The sequence below is a fragment of the Melozone crissalis genome, unplaced genomic scaffold, assembly GCF_028551555.1.
Source record: "Melozone crissalis strain CALT ecotype California unplaced genomic scaffold, PUWL_Pcris_2 ptg000053l_1, whole genome shotgun sequence".
NCBI lineage: Eukaryota > Metazoa > Chordata > Aves > Passeriformes > Passerellidae > Melozone > Melozone crissalis.
The window spans coordinates 1526725-1544346 of record NW_026535831.1 but is presented as its reverse complement, the minus strand read 5'-3'; positions in this window follow the sequence as shown (position 1 = coordinate 1544346).

Genomic DNA, 17622 nt, shown 5'->3' with positions numbered 1-17622 from the left:
CATCCTCATCTTCTTCCTCAACTTCCTCGTCTTACTACTTCTCCTCTTCCTCGTCCTCCTCTTCCTCCTCCTCCTGCTCTTCCTCGTCCTCTTTTTCCTCCTCCTCATCCTCTTCCTCTTCCTCGTCATCCTCCTCCTTCTTTTTCCTCATCATCCTCTTCCTCCTCATCCTCCTTGTCCTCCTCATCCTCCTCGTCCCTGTCCTCCTCCTCCTTCTCCTCCTTGTCTTCTTTCTCATCCTCCTCATCCTTCTCGTCCTTCTCCTAATCGTCCTTCTCCTCGTCTTCCTTGTCCTCCTTGTCCTCCTTGTCCTCGTCCTCCTCACCCTCTTCCTCCTCCTCATCCTCCTCCCCCTCCCATGCCTCCTTTTCCTCCTCTTCATCCTTGGTTCCCCTGACGCCCTGCTGTGTCATCTCGTCCTCATCATCATTCTCCTCCCCCCCGCCTCCCCCTCCCCCTCCTCCCCCTCCCTCTCCCCTCCTCCTCCTCCTCTTCCTCCTTCTCATCATCCTCATCATCCTACTCGTCCTCGTCCACCTCCTCCTCCACAGCCTCCTCCTCGTTCACCTCGTCCACATCCTCATCCTCCACATCATCCTCGTCCTTGTCCTCGTCATCCTCCTCTTGCTCATCTTCTTCCTTCTCATCCTCATCCTCCTAGTCTTCATCTTCTTTCTCATCCTCCTCATCCTCCTCTCAACAGAACTGGAGATTTTCCCCTCCTTCTTTTCTGTGCACGGTTGAAGCCCAGCTGCCCTTCTCTTCTGGTGCCTCATTCTCTCCTGAGCTGAGGATGTCAAACGCACCAGGAGCAGGAAAATCCCCATTCCCTTTTTGCTTGTGGCTGTAGCCTGGAACTTTCACTCCACTATGAGATCTTTCTGACAGCACTGCTGAATGACACTGGGAGGAGGTTTGTGAGAAAGGGCAGAAATTGTATTTTGAAACTAAATCAAGTCACAAAATTATTTCTTTCTGTCCCATTCATTTTCAGTCAGTTCCAGTTCTGTTTTTCAGAGTGCCACCTTCTCAGATCATTGTGTTTGTGTCCTCCGTTCTCTCCTGCCTTTCTCTGCCTGCTCTGTTCTCTTTCAGTGTCTCTCTTGACCCAGGACAGCTCCCACCAAAGACCCTGCCCTGATTTAATTCCCAATCCAGGAGCTGCAACAGCCATGGGTGAAGTTATGAAGGCTGGCAGTGAAATGTCACTCTAAGAGCTTGCTTCACTTGGCTTTTGGCTCCTTCTTAAGAACTTTGCCTTCAAGAGCAGGAACATCTTTTCTTGGCTGGGAACTGGAATCCCAGCCCCTGGCAGTGTGCGCCATGGATCCCAGAGGGGCATTCCCAAGGCTCCCAGGGTGCTGCTCCTGCCGTGCCTCCCAAGGAGCTGTACAGGGCCAGGGGACAAGGTCCAGCAGCTCTGTTGGTTCTGCAGTGCCACAACGGCCCCTGGTTCCATGAGTTTCCCTACTGCCAACAGTGGTTCCTTGGTTCCCATGATGCCCTGCTGCTGTGTCACCATGGATATGTGGTGCCATGAAGTTCTTCTGTGTCAAAATGGCCTCCCTCACTCTATGAGCTTCCTCAGTGTCCAAATGGCCTCCTTGGATGGGCAATGTCACCATGCACCATTGGCTTCATGCAGCCCCACTGGTCACCATGGACTCCTTGGTTCCATGAGGTTCTGGGGGTATCTCCATGGCCCCTTGGTTCCATGGGACCCCAGGGTCACAATTGACTCCTTTCTTCCATATCGCTCCCTCAGTCCAAAATGGCCCCTTTGTTCCATGGGGAACACAAAGATTTTGTAGAAACATTGAGCAAATCCTGCTGAACACACCTGGGAATATCTGTTTGCATTCAAGAGAGGGGTTAAAGGTGAGGATGGCACCAGCAGCTTCCATCTGCAACAGAGATCCAGGGAAAGGACAAGGATAGAGAATTCAGCTGGAACACTCAGAGAATTCTGCTTCCAGAGATCATTTCTACTCACACTGTCCCTTGGAAAAAGGTGACACCATTCCAGGCAGCCTGGACTGAGCAGGTGGTTCCTGAGTGGAGTTTGTTGTTTAGGAAACCTGCTCAGGCTTTTCCATTCTTTCCTTCCCAACAGGGAAACTTCTTCTGGGCCTGTGTGCAGGCAGAGCCCTGAGGAGAGCAGGTGGGACATGGTGCACTGGGCTGGGACATGGAGCTGCAGAGCTCAGGGGACAAGGTTCTGCTGCAGGGCACAGGGATGTCAGTCCCAGGTGGGCCATGTCAGACATGGTGAGGCCGGGGGTGAGGAGTGGCTTGTCCAAACAGGATCAGCCCTCAAGGGGCTCATTCTTCTCTGTGCCCAGACCTCCTGAGACATTCAGCATTAGGATCACCTGGGGAATGCTTCTATCAGCTCATCTCTGAACTGGAAAATAAAAAATTACTCACTTGATTAAAGAAGAAAAGTCATGAGATGCACTTTGAAATCTTTCTCTTGAAAAGAATTCCAAACTGACTCCAGTGAGCTGTTTAAGCCCTGAAGACCCGAAAACCATTGAAACTAGAGAAAGAGCCCCGAAGTGCTTTCTGTATTTTAATGAAACCCGTGGTGGATTAGGGGCTGAGTCCAGGACCCTCAAGCACTGAGAGAAGGCTGAAGAAGCTGTTCAAGGAGTCAGCAGCAAAACTCCAAGTCCTTTGGAGCATCACTGGACCCCACTGAGGGCAGGGAGTGCCAAAGGCTCCCCAGGGACTGCTGAGAGCAGATCCTTGAGGCCAGGATTTCAGGGAGCCAAAGGCTCTGAGCAGGGAACTGCAATGCTGAGCAAGATCTGGGCTGGTTGGAGGAAGCAGAAAGGCCAAGCCCTGATCCCAGCCTGTGACAGCAGGGCCCATGCCTCACGGGTGGCTTAGGGCTGTTTGTAGGGCACTGGGATATGAGGGGCAGCAAGGACAAATGCCATAAACCTGTGTGACACTCTAGATCCTCATGGAACCAAGGGACTAGTGGGATACTCTGGGAAGTTGTGGGACCAAGGGGATCATTGTGGCACTGTTGGGGCCCATGGAACCAAGGGGCCAGTGTGACACTCTGGGGCATCATGGAAACAAAAGGCCATTGTGAGCCTGCTGGGCTGTAACACCCCAGAATGCTGAAATGCTGGGGGTAATCAAAGGTTCCTTTCCTTGAGTTTGGGTCACAGGAGAAACACCAACCAGATATTCTCAACATGGGCAGATGCAAAGAATATGCTTGGTAGGAAGGGACCCACAAGGATCATCAAGTCCAGCTCTTAAGTGAATGGCCCACACAGGTATTGAACCCACAGCCTCGGTGATACCAGCACCATGCTCTGACCAACTGAGCTAAGAGGTCAAAATGACACAAAATTTTACTGGCAAAATACAGGCAGTCAAGGAACTATGGCAAATGTTTTAATACAACATCCACTTAACATAAACCTCTTATCATAGCATTAATTTCATTGCCTTAGTCCATTTAACCTGAAAACTGTTAACCCTTAAGATATTAAGTTACACAGAAATGTTCCATGTAAGTAGGATTAGAAGGAGAAGAAATAAAGAACAAGAGAAAGACAGAAGATCTATAGAAAGACACGCACATAGGTACCAACCGCTCAGGTTCCAGCCTCAATAACAAAGGAACCGCAGGAGAAGCCAGGGCCCAGACCCTGGGCTGGCCTCGTGCTCCGGCTTTTAACACCCTGGGCCCTCATGGGCCTGCCCCTGGGATGGGACTGCCAGTTGCTTGTCCAATCAGAGCCAGGGTAGCGCCAGCTGGTAGTGTGTGATTGATTGACAGCTGGGCCAATCAGAGGTGGGTCAGGATAGCCCCTGCTGTGTGATTGACAGCTCTGCCAGGCCAGGGGCTCTGTCCCACCATAAACCAAGGCCTGACCCGGCCCTGGCCCCACACGGGCATTCTGAGCATCCCAAGGTGTCTCGGGACATCGATCTCATCCAGCCTCTGACAGTGTCACCATGGCCCCTTAGTTCCATGAGGTTCTGTAGTGTCACTGTGGTGTCCTTGGACCTACATTGTGACAACTGACCCATGGTTCCATGCGGTTCCATAGTGTCACTGTGGTCGCTGTCAGAGACTGGACGAGATCGATGTCCCAAGACATCCACAGGCTCAGCACTCAGATGTTTCTGAGTGACTTACTCAGACGTCCTATCTCTCTTTTCCCCCGGGGGCCCCTCAATACATACTGTATCCACCGATGCCAGCAGGTCCTTGTCTGTCCTTGCAGGAGGCAAGCTGAGAGAAGCAGAGCCCCTCCAGGAAAATCCTGGGGCACGCCTTGGAGGTCCGTCTATCCCCTCTGCACCTGTGGGGACAGAGAAGTACCATCTGGGGTGCCAAAATATTTTGCGGAGATATAGCCAAAAACTCCACAACTTTGTGAAAGTTGTAAAGCCGGTATGTTTATTATTACAGTGCTGGACGCATGCAGAGATTATGCTCCTTAAAAGGCATGCATACCTCTGGGAACTTCAGGTCCCTTTTTATCCCCCTCTCAGATACATATGCATACAATTTCACAATAGGATCATACATGTTCATTTTTACTAATTTTGCATGACATTTGCTATTGGTTTTTCTTTATCAGAAAGAATTCCTAGGTCAGGATGACTTGCTCTCACAGCAGTCTCTGTCTCTCTCTATCATCCTCTGTCCCCCCCCCCCCTTATCTCTGTCCTTCACTGAGCAACTTCACTGAGCCTAGGTTCTGCAGTCAGGCTAAATAGCTATGGTTTCTAACCACAGACTCAACTCAAAAATGTACATTTCACCTAAATCAAAATGAATTTCTACCCTGGAAAATTTCCACTTTGTCTCACACTACAGAACCTCATGGAACCAAGTGTCAGTTGTGACAATGGAAATCCAAGGAAACTATGGTGTGAGTATGGAACCTCATGGAATCAAGGAGACCAATGTGCAACTCAGAGGCCCTATAGAAGCAAGAGTCAATGATTAAACAGTGGGGCCCATATAAAAAGGAGCCATTGTGACACAGAGGGGCTGCAGGAAGCCAAAGGACCCTTGTGACTCTGTGGGGCTCGTGAAACCAAGAAGCCATTGTGACATTGCAAGACCTCATGGAATCAGAGAACACTGTGTCAGTGTGGGGACCCATGAAATCAATGGAACATGGAACAGATCTGCCTACTTTGGACTCCTGGGGGCTGTAAGGTCCCACTGAATTTGACTTGTCAAGGGCTACTTCCCATCTGATTGTGAAGCACTGGGGCTCTGTGCTTTCCTTCCTATGGGAAAGAACTGTTTTTCTTGTCTAGTCACCCATGGCCAAAACTGGGATTCTGCGTCTAAAATTCTCTATATCCAAGGGTTACTCCTAGACAAAATCTGCCCATACAGTCAAGTCTGGTTAGACTTGGCCTTTGGTGACTGCCTCTCATCTGCCCCTGCACCGCTGGGGCTCACTTGTTTCCTTCCTATGGAGACCATTGTGACACTGCAGGGTGTTGTGGAACCGATAGGCCATGGTGACACTGCAGGCCCTTGTGGAACCTGTTACACTGTAGGAACTTGTGGAACCAAGAGGAACATTGTGACCCTGCAGGGTACCATGAAACCAAGGGGACACTGTGACACTGTGAGGCCTCGTGGAATGAAGAACATCCCTGTGGCTCTGTTGGACCGCATGGTCCCAAGGGGCCGGTGTGAAGCAGCAGGGCTTTGTGGAACCAAGAGGCCATTGCTGCATTTCAGGGCCTGGTTGAGACAAAGGGCTGTTGTGATCCTGCAGGGCACTGTGGATCCATGGAGAGCACTGTGGCATTGCAAGGCCCCTTGGAACCATGGAGACCCTTGTGACACTGTGGGGCCTGTTGCCTTCTGATATAAGGCAAGGCAACCTGGTTCTGAGGAACAGCATGGCGACCCAATTCTCCGGGGTCGCTCAGGCCAGTGAAGCACGCAGACACCAATGTGGTGGACGGTCAAAGGCGTTTATTATCTCTTCTCGTGGGGTTTTATAATCTAAGGGGTTCTCTATGTCAGAGGGGGGGTCTGCCTTTACCTTCTATGGTTAGTAAGGAGTAGAAAGTTACCAAAAATGGAATGGAAAGTTACTACTGTTAGCGGGGCTACATTCCTCCTAGGGTGGTTTCTTATCTTAGGGGGAAAAGGAGTCCTGCTTTTCCGTTACATCGCGTGATCTTCCAACCGCCTGTCCCTATCTACCACATCTCCCTCCCCCTTTTTCACAAATGAATGAGGTAGTCATATACATAGGTACTGAAATGAGGTATAAGGTTGTAGTTCGACAAGGGAAGGGGTTTGGTAAACCTGGGTAAGTTTTTGCCAGGCAAGTTTAGAAAATCTTGTGACTGGCAGTGTTCCCTGGTTGAATTCACAGCAATTGTTGCCGGCCTATGAACAGGATGTTGGCCCGTTCTAGGCAGGTCTGAACGAATGAGACCAGCTTGTTCAGCAGGCATGGTCCGAAGGTAACTGCTAGAAGCAGCAATGCCAATGGACCTATCAGGGTAGAAATTAGGGTGGTTAGCCATGGTGATTGATTGAACCAGGACTCGAACCAACCCTGTTGGGCTTCCCTGTCTTTCTGTCTCTGAGCCAGTCTGTTTCAGAGTTCCGCCATGGAGTCTCTTACGACTCCTGTGTGATCCGCGTAGAAGCAGCACTCCTCTTTCAAGGCGGCACACAGGCCTCCTTGCTGCATGAACAGGAGGTCCAGACCTCGCCTGTTCTATAAGACCACTTCTGAGAGTGAGGAGACTGACTTCTCTAGAAAGGAAATGGATTTCTTGATCCTTTGCAGGTCCTCATCGATGGTCATTTGCAGCTGGGACAGTCCTTGGTGCTGGGTCGCTAGGGCTGAGACACCCGTTGCCGTTCCGGCTGCTCCTAGGCCGAGCAGCATTGTGATAGTTATACCTGTTATTACTTCTCTTTTGTGGAGCCAGCTGGGTTCCTCAAAAAGGTGGTACACTTCTTCGTCTGAGTGGTACAGGACCCTAGGAACAATCAGAACTTGGACACAAAAGTCGTTAGAGTCATCGAATTTCGCAAGGAACACACAGGGACTCACTCCAGATCGCTGGCAAACCCACATCCCAGCTGCGGATGGGACTACCCACTTATTGTTTTTCCTGTTGGGCTTGACTACTTTGGTGCAGACGTTGCCTTTCTGCCTAGCTAGGGTTGCATTGCCAAAGCATCTGCCCCGGCCTGTGACTTGACTCAGGGTGATTCCTTTGCGAGGGTTATCCCATCCGCACTGGTGAGGGGCATCAGCTGTGGAGTAACTGAAGGGAGTGTTTAAAGCGACTCCTTCGTAAAAGGGGGGTTTGACATTGTAACAAAGCCAGCAGGATTCGGTTAGGTTAGGGTTGGATTCGTTCAGGGATACAAAGGTAGCTTCTAACGTACGAAGGATTGAGTCTGAGTCCGAGCCGGCTGAACGGACTATCTGAAAGGCTTCCGCATGGCTGGTCGGGACATTGCTGACCCTTGTGGGTAAGGTTTTGGGGTAGGTTGCGTTTCTCCCTTTCGGCACGCTTTTAATCACTTTGTTGGGTCCGACCGCTCGGGGTGCCGACAGTTGGAACCTGATAATTCGCACATTCACCCTCTCTTTCGACCCTTGAAGGACTACTGTCCACGTTCTGCCTATGGCCCAACTAGGGTGATCTGGCTGCAAGACCGTCATGTTGTAGCCTGTGCATTTCCGAACTTTTGGGACTTTATGGCGGTTTCGATAGAAACTTCCTTGGAGGAAGACGGGTGTTTTGCAGCTGCTGGGTGCCCAGGTGAACTGTAAGAATTTGTCTGGCTCTTGTGGATCCCACCCAGGCCCCGACGGTCTGGCATGTGTAACAATGGTTTCGCAGCCCCAGTGCCCACAATATCCCCACCCTGGCTGATTGCAGTAGCTTTTCCCAGGGTTTGAAGCTGGGCACCAGTAGGATAGGTACATATGTGTGGTGTGTGGGGAATTGGGGTCTACCTTTTGTCATCCTGGAACCAGGTCGGTGATGCGGAGCACGAAGTATGGGGTGTTCGGTGTGGTGATTTCTTTGAGCACCTTGTCGCTACTAAGGTGTCGCGTGACCCACCTGAATGGCCGATGGGGGTAGTTGTCTGGGCTGGCTTGCCCTCTGGCAACAAGCCCCAACAGCAAAATCACACAGAAACACCTTTGATGCTTGGGTCTCACCAGTGCGGGTCTCTCAGGCGCTGCCTGGCGGCTTGGTGGTCTGTCTCTTTCCTCTGGAATGGGGATGTACGCGTCACGAGGATGTCCCACAAGCATGTCCTGTAAACAGAAACTCGCAATTCTCGTCAGTCTTGTTCTGCTCATTATGAAGATCAGGCTTGATTGACTTAAGTGGACACCACCTGATTCTGCCGTCCTTTTTGACAGCTGCGTACCCTCGCCCCGTGAGCATTACCTCCAGCCCTGTCCCATTCGCCTAGCTCGTTTCTGATTACCACCTGCAGGCCCTCCTCTAGCGTTCGGGTGGCCCAGTGTTTTTGAACGGGACTGTTTGTTTCATCTCCCCTAGGGAATTGATTCAGTGCTAGCAAAGCGGTTGCCAGCATATGTGCCTGATCTCCTGGGGGAATGGAATTGGCAAAGCCCTCTGCTTTCGCCAACACTTCTAGCTTGGTTTTCAGGGTCTGATTTGCTCTCTCATCTATGGCCTGCCCGGTACTGTTATACGGGATACCTTGCACTAATGTGATGCCCCATTTTGAGGCGACTTCTTGCACTGGTTTGGAGGTGAAATTGGACCCGTTGTCAGTTTTGATCTGCTTGGGGATACCAAGCCAAGCCATGGCTGTCAGCCAGTGCTGAATTGTGGCCTTGGAGTTTTTTTTGGGGTGCTGTGTGGCTATGATTGTCCCGCTATAAGTGTCCACTGTCACTGCAAGCCATGCTCGGGGCTTCAGCAGTTGACACCAGGTGAAGTCCGACTGCCAGATCTCTGAAGGCTTGAGACCTCTCGGGTTGACCCCACAGGTCCATATGGGCGACTTCTGGCAATGAGGGCAGGTGGCTACCACATGTTTCGCGTCCGCTGTCGGGATTCCGCATCTCTTCGCCAGTGCTTTGGCTCTGATGTGGAGCGACTCGTGCAGTTGACGAGCTTCCTGCAACGTCCATACGCCTTTTGCTGCGGTGTCCGCTTTGTTGTTGCCGATCTGGAAGTAACCTTTGGCTGGGTCATGGCTATTGATGTGGATGACTGACACGGTGCCCTGTCGCGAGGAGAGTGCTTCTTCCAGCATTAGGGCTGCTGCAGATGTTGACACTCCTGGTCCTGCCATGGCTAGGCAAAGCCTTGCCTCGAATATAGAGTCCATTACAATGTTGAGGTGTTCTTCTTAGAAGAGTCCGCACGCCAAGACCACTGCTGCTGCCTCCAGTTGTTGCACTGACAGTGTGGGGTCACATGCTTTGACGCAATGCCAGTGCTCTCCTGCCTGCCACACTGCTGTTGCGGTTGAAGTTGTGGAGGAAGCGTCTGTGAAGACCGTTGGTCCCGGCTGCGGTCGGTCCTTGACCTTTGGCGGCATGTCCATTTTGACTACGGTCAGCAGCTGAGTCCAGGGTGGTCTGGCAGAATAGGAGATTTCTCCTCCGAAGCCTGTGAGAGCAAGGGCTAGGTACTCCGATATTGTGGCTGACTCTGTGGTCGGTTGCTTGCGAAACGGAAGGTGGATGCTTGTCGGATCGGTTCCTAGGTGTTTCAAGGCGAGTTTCCTGCCTTTCATGATGAGGTTAGCAATGCATTCGATTCCCGGGGAGAATGCACGAGCAGGTCTTCCGAGGACCACCCATTGGATTGGTCGGGCCTTTTCGGAAGGTCCTTGGGCCAGTGCTCCCACTCCCCCCTTCGGTGTAAAGTGGACGTATAGGTCCTGCGGCACGGCTGGGTTCCACCTGGCAAGTGTGCCAGTGGATATCTGGCTTTCGATGAAGTCGAGGGAGCTCGTTGCTTGCGGCACCAGTTCCTTGGGTTCCCAGGGGTGCTTTCCTTTCAGGAGCTCATATAGAGGGTTCATGACCTCGGGAGGAATTAGGATGATGTTGCGAAGCCACTGCAGCGATCCCACCAGGTGTTGCACGTCTGATCCCTTTTTCGTGTGAAGTGTTATAGCCACCAGCTGGGTGCTTTTCCATGCCCGGGACTGCCCTCCCACTCCGTTCACTGGAGGGACTTCTTTGAATTGCCAATGTCCGAGCCAATATGCTTGGGGAAAAATCGTGCAGTCTGATCCCGTGTCCGCCCAAAACTGAAACCCTATGACGTGGGGATCCTGACTGCCGTAAAGGCGGCATGTCCCCCACACCATCAGGGCTTCCTTCCCTACTTTCAAGGCCAAGGCCACCCAGGGGTCCCGCTCTGGGGCGTCTCCTGCTGGTCCTGTACCACCGGCGCGGCTTGTGGCGGTGGGGGGTGCGAAAGTACTGCTGGCGGGGATGCGAAACGGACTGCTTCCTGTGGGGGCATGGGGTATGAGAGTCCCCTGCCCCACTGGGGGTTGGCATAGATGGGCCGTCTCGCATTCGCAGCGGGAGGAGGCTGAGTATGGTCCGCGCGCCCCCTTCCTCTCCCATTTCCCCGGGGCCGGGATCTACAGTCCCTAGCGAGGTGTCTTCCCACAGCTCCAACAGAACCCTCTCGGGTGTGCTTGGAGTGGGGGTGCTGCCAGGGAAAGCTGTGCCGGCTGGGGACAGCTCGCTGAGTTGCTGCCCTTCCCCAGAAGCCTGGGCTAATGCAGTCGTCCTGCCACTCCTGCCTAATTACAATCAGCCCCGCCCCATCAAAAAGCATGCGGCTTATTTGCGTAATATCAAAAGTGAGCAGATCGTCATTGCTAAAAAGGCCGTCCACAAGAGTGGATACTATAGCTGAGTTGATCCCTTTTTCTGAAAGCGCATTGACAATTGCTCGTACTTCTTTTGGGTTAACCGAGGTATATGCCCTTTGTTGATTTCCCTGCGCTCCAGTGACCCTCACCGGGAAAGCGTGTATCGTGGCTGCCGGTGCCCAGTCCCCACAAGCTATTTTTATTTTTCCCCAATCGGTGAGTTTGTGTTGCGATTGTTTCCCGATATTGTTTAAAGCTTTATTCGGTTTCGATTGAAACCGCATTAATTCTGCTCTCTCGGTTTCCGAGCCCCAGCCGGGCTCGGTCGGCTCTTCTGAGCTGTCTGAGCAGCTGTTACTTGACTCTGAGCCGGAAGTTGACTGCCGGTACATTTCCGGCGCTCCATGCCGTTTTGTGCGGCTTCGACCCCGCTCCTCCCTTTGGGGGTGGTGCCGCTCCCACCCCCTGGGCTCCCCCCGCCTCCTGCTGCGGGAGGTCCTTGCCCTATAAGGACCTAATTTGAATAGAGCGCTCTGATTGGTCTTACGCTCCTCCGCGGGGGCCACCCCTTCTCCCCGCTCGCCCGCGCATGCGTTGTTGAGCAGGCTGACTGCATTTCCGCCCCCCCGCCTCCTCCTTTCTGCCCTGACCACGCGGCTCGGCGCCATTTTCAAATGCATACGGTGGGGGGGCAGTTTTATCCATCCCTATGGCGTCCGACAATCCAGCCGCGTTCTGCGCCTCTTCGGCGAGCCCCTGCCAGAAGGACCGCGCGCGCTCTGCCTCCTGCGCTGGATCGGTGATTGGCGGGGGAGGGACAGGCAGAGAGACCGCGGTTTTCTCGGAAGGTTCCGCAGGGGGCCAGGACCTGGCAGGCTCCGCGGGAGGGTCGGGGGGTCCCCTGGGGGCTCCGGGGGGTCTCCTGGGGGCTCCGGGGGGTTTGGGCTCAGGCTCGAGGAGGGGTGGAACGTGCCTGGCCCCCGCGCACTCCCACTTTCAATCAGATCGCTCTCAGAGGCGGTTTGCATAGCAGCCCCCACCCCCAGCTTTGGTGTAGCTAATAAACCTGTACGCACGGCTTTCCACGTCTCCTGTTCTTCTAACGCCTTGCGTAGGGCCTCTTCTGCTTTCCCCCACGCTTTGAGGCTTTTACCACTGCCTGAGGACTTAGTGTCCTTTGCTAGAGCGGCAGTGCATTTCTCCCACACTTCTGAATATAATTTATTTACCGGAAGTTCGATCGTCCCCAGCTCTAGGAGCCTTGCAATAGCAAGATTAAAATTCCTGAGCTCACCTTTAATTCTCCATTGCTCATGAGCCTGACTTATGACCTTCGCTGTGGATTCCATGGTCCACACTGGTCTGGAGGTGTCCCTCCCGCTGCACTAGGCCAGCTGTGCAGCCGCTGTCCTCTGTCCAGGAGAATTCCCATTCCCTGAGCTCCTTCCCAGGTTGCGGCACCAGTTGTTGCCCTCTGATATAAGGCAAGGCGACCTGGTTCTGAGGGACAGCACAGCAACCCAATTCTCCAGGGTCGCTCGGGCCAGTGAAGCACGCAGACACCAATGTGGTGGACGGTCAAAGGCGTTTATTATCTCTTCTCGTGGGGTTTTATAATCTAAGGGGTTCTCTATGTCAGAGGGGGGGTCTGCCTTTACCTTCTATGGTTAGTAAGGAGTGGAAAGTTACCAGAAGTGGAGTGGAAAGTTACTACTGTTAGGGGGGCTACATTCCTCCTAGGGTGGTTTCTTATCTTAGGGGGAAAAGGAGTCCTGCTTTTCCATTACATCGCGTGATCTTCCGACCGCCTGTCCCTATCTACCACAGGGGGCCCACAGAACCAAAGTGCCATTGTGACCCTGCAAGGCCTCATGGAAGAACGGGGCCTTTGTGACACTATGGGAATTTGTGGAACCAAGAGGATCATTTTTGCACTGCTGGGCCCCAATGGAACCAAGGGCCATGATGACACAGAGGGGCTTCATGGAACCCAAAGACCATTAGGACACTGTGGGGACTTGTGCATTAAGACCATTAAGATCCTATTGCAACCATTAAGGACTTTTCTAACTAAGCGGACATTATGACACCTTAGGGCATCATGGAAGCAAGGAGCCATTCTGACACTGCAGGGCCCTCTGGAACCAAGGAAATACAAAATGGATATGGCTGCCTTGCTCTCCCAGGGGTCACCTGACAGGTCTGGCTGACCTTGGAATGTGGAAGGCCACTCCCATCTGCTTCTGAAACACTGGGGCTCTGGGCTTTCCTTTTTATGGAAAAGAACTGTCCATCTTATCCAGGTATCCATGGCCAAAATTTGGATTCTACCTCCAAATTTCATATATCCAAGGATTCCTGCCAGACAAAAGCTGCCAGGACAGACAAGTCTGGTTGGTCTTTGACTCCTGAGTGCCAGAACTCATCTGTTTTCCAAGCACTGGACAGGGCTCTGTGCTTTGCTTTGTGTGGAAAAAATCATCTTTCTCCAGGCACAAATGTCTTAAATTAGGATTCCACATTCGTAATTTTGAATATCCAAGGGTTGTGCCAAGTAAACCTTCCAGAACAGACAGGTCAGGCTTACTTTGACGTCTGGTGGTTGCTGTTCATCAGCTCCTGAAACCTGAGGGCTCCATGGTTTCCTTCCTATGGAGACCAATGTGACACTTGGGAGTCCTGTGAAATGAAGGGGCCATTGTGCCCCTGCAAAGCACCATGGATCCAAGGGACCATTGTGACACTGTGGAGCCTTGTGGAACAAAGGACATCATTGTAGCTCTGTTGGGCCACATGGTCCCAAGGGGCCAGTGCACAGCTGTGGTGTGGTAATTAGCCCAGCTGAAACTCAGAGTCAGCCAGATTTTACCCCAAAAGAACTGGGTGTGAGTTTCAAGCCCTGGGAATTATTTGTTTTACTTAGGGTGAGCTTGAGCGTTCTCCCATAAGCCTTTAATATTGCTATGCTAACTTGTCCAAGTTCTATTCCCCTATTGGTTACTGGTTTCCCTATATGGTTATTGTTCTAGAGTGTTCTATCCACAAGTGTACATGTTGTAGGTTCCCCTTTGTCTCAGGTCTTTGGATCCTGCCCCTCATACTGTTCTTGACTTCTCCATGTTTATTGTTTTTCACCCTGTTAATAAAGTTCCTTTAAAACAACTCCATTGATCCTGCCCCTTTTCATTTTTGCCACCCTCACCCTGAAGTCAGGGAACCAGAGAGGTTTGTCACAGCCACCTTCACTGCGACATTTGGCACCCAAAGAGTGACCCTGACATTCCCTGTGTCAGTCACGTCAGCTGGGGTTAGCTGATGGATAGGCCAGCGCTCCCTGGGATTTTGGATCGTGCTGGGCCCAGCAGATTCATCATTGCCTCGAGGGACCTTGCCCAGGATCTGCAGGGGCAACGATGATTTCAGCTGCATAGGATTACAGGTGGGTTTGGGGAAATGCAAGACATTTATTGCCCATTTTGCCACTGTGTTTTTACAATATGAACCCACGTCCCATAATTGATTTGGGTAGTTCTGGTGGCTCTTCCCCATAAGGCAGAGAAAGAGAAAAATGGGCAGCCAGATGTCCAAAGTAGAAAGGAGCATATATGGATGCTTTAATTCTCACTGATTATGATATAATATTTTCAAAGAAGAAATTAAAATCAATCATGAGGTGGATCATTAAAAATTTTCCAGACACCTCTGCTGAAGAAGTCCATACCACTGAATTTTGGGACTCAGTAGGAGTTAAATTGTACAAAGTTTCAATCAAAAGGGACCCCATTGAACCCCGCATGCTCCCGATCTTCCACACCACCTTTGACCAGCAATAGTGTGTTGAAAACTCAATCAGTTGGTCACTCCTAACTCGGGACCTCCCCCCAAACCTGCCTTTCTCAGACCTTCCATGATGGTCCAAGATGGCAATGGCCACGCAGTCTTGGAGCAGCATACCCTGGAGAGTTAAGATGGAAGGAGCCTGAATGTGGCTCAGGAGCCCGACCATCCTCCTCCATCCTGGCTCCTCCACTTCCTGCTGCCACAACCTTCTCTTCCGCCTTGAACAAACCTCCACACTCCACCCCCAAAACTTCAGGTGATGCCCCATTGTCAATCATTCCACCTTCACCCTGGTCCATGCCTGCAGAACTCCACCCCGGAAGTCCACCATCCTAAATCAAGGCCCTTCCTCCCCAACACCTGACAAAATGGCAGTGCCCTTTGCCTCACTCTCCGTCAACAATATACCCCCATGGTCAAAGATACTAAGCCCAACTGTCACACTATTTTAATCCAAATGTTTCTGCTCTGAGTTATTCTTCCTCTCAAGAAGACAGTATGGATTCCCCAGAGCCACCTCTCCTCTCAACCCCAGAAGATCCCCAGGAAAGGATCCAGAAAGAAGCAGTTAAGGAAGGAGACTGGCAAATAATCTCGAAACCCCTCATTGCCCCAGGATGTTATAAAAGAAGGGGGCAGAATCCCAGGTATCAGCCATTGGTTTACAGGGAAATCAAGGATCTGTGTAGGGCAGCTAAAGATCATAGGAAAGACTTACCTTGTTTTAATGGCCTAATGACGGCCATGTTTAGAGCACATGTCTTCACCCCCTATGATTTAACATATATTATGACCATGTTCTTGTCACCTACAGAACACACCCTGTGGGAAGGGGGATGGAAGTGTTTACTAAATCAATTAATAGCAGACTATGCTAATAATGAGGCAAGGGCAGAATTGACAATCAACCATCTAGCTGGAGGAGGACAACACAGCTTACCAGATGACCAAGCAGCAGATATCCCCAGTATTGAATGATATCAAAGAGATGGCTTTGAAAGCTTTAATCCAGGTATGGGATGGTAGCACCCCCAGTTTGGACTACCTTGGGTGGCTGCAGCTAAAGCTTTAGGACAATTAGACCATCTTGGGTGCCTGTTAAGTAAGCAAACCAATGCTACCTCCCTCACATTGAGTGGTCTGCTCTCAGACATGGAGACCATCAAACATGCCACCTTGCAGAACAGCGATAGAGTTTTTACTCTGGGCACATGGGCATGGCTGTTTAGACTCTGAGGGCATGTATTGTATGAACCTCTCCAGCCAGAGCGAGTCAATCCACAACAGCATTAAGGTACTGAAGGGTTCAAGAATCTTCAAATGGAAAACAAAGACTGGGTCAATAAACTCTTCCAGTCCAAAGGACTAAAGGGTTGGATGATATCTAGCTAAAACAGGACTATTAATTCTCTTAGTTGTTGTTGTATTGCTAATTGTTGCATATTTGTTTGGATGCTTTTAGAAAGTCTTACAAAATTCTTTCAGTTCCATCTTTGTTGTAAAACAGGAAGGGGGAAGATACCCAACACAGGATCCTCATGGACTCCTTGTAGGAGAGAACTGGAGGTCAGGATGGCACAAAAACCTCTCAGAGACTGGGAAGGAAACACCTTAAAAGTACCTAAAAGTATTCTTAAATCCATAAACTACCTTAAAAACCTTGAGTATCTCAAGGCATTAATGGGCACCACTGAGTGAAATACAAAGCTCTCAAGGGACTTGTTAAAGCAGATAATTGGGGCTGTGATTGCACAAACCTCTCCCAGAGTCTGTGAGAAACACCAGAGTCTGTGTCAAAATGGAAACACCAAGTACCTTAAAATAACTGAAGTACCTTGAAGTAGCAATGAGCCCCACTGAGTGTTGTTACTGACAAAGCCTCTCCAGGGACTAATTACAGCAGATAATTGGAGGCCATGATTGCAAAAACATCACAGAAATTCAAAGCAAAAGACAAACCCAAAGTCCTTTGAAAAACCTGCAGTCCCTGCAGGGAGCATCCAGGAGCCCCCAGAGCCATTCCTGAGCAAGGGACCGCAGGGACTCCTTCCAGCAGATCCTTGAGGCCACTGGGATGTGGGCTAGGGGGGATGCTGAGGGCAGGACAAGGGGGTGACAGTGCCCAGCCTGGCTGGGGCTGTGCCGGGAGGCCCCTGGGCCCCAGGACAAGGTGTCTCCTCCCAGCCCTTGGTGGCACAGACCCTGCTGCTGTGCCCCAGGGCACCAAGACTTGGCTTCTCTTTGTCCCCACCTGTCATCACTGCCTCCAGTTCTCTGCTCTGCCTGGGGCCTGTTGTGTTCCTCAGTGGGACGCATTACAAGTCCAAGAAACTTTGGAGTTGGATTCTGCCTAGGAGTTCTGGAGAGGTTTCTTCAGCTCCCTCTCAGGGACTGATATACAAGGCCGGAGCACAAAGCCCCAGAAGCTCATTTATGTCCTTGTGCTGTGTCTGTGCTGCTGAGATGGGCTGGGTTCCTGGCACAGAGGCAGCTCCTGATAACCAAGAAGAGCTTCAAAAGCACATTTCTCTTGATGAGCAGCTCTTCTGCCAGCCCAGCAGGGCTGGGGCACTGCCTGCAGCCACCCCGGGCACAGCACAGAGGCACAGAGATCTTCAATCAGTCAGGGCTGGGAAGGTGTGAGAAGTGCCTGGGGCACAATCAATACCAGCCCTTGGCACAGGAACCTCTGGCTGCAGGACAATGCAGCTGCAGCTCCTGGAGACATCTCCTAAAGATGGAACATCCCACTGCCTACAGACCCTGTGAGTACATTCTCTGATTGTCTCTTGTGCAGAGCAGCCAGGGGTGCCCAGGGCTGTCCTGCAGAGCAGGGTCCTGCAGCCCAGGGCGCTGTGCTGGGGCAGGGACTCTGCTGCCTTCCAGGGACAGCTCTAAGCCAGCCCTGG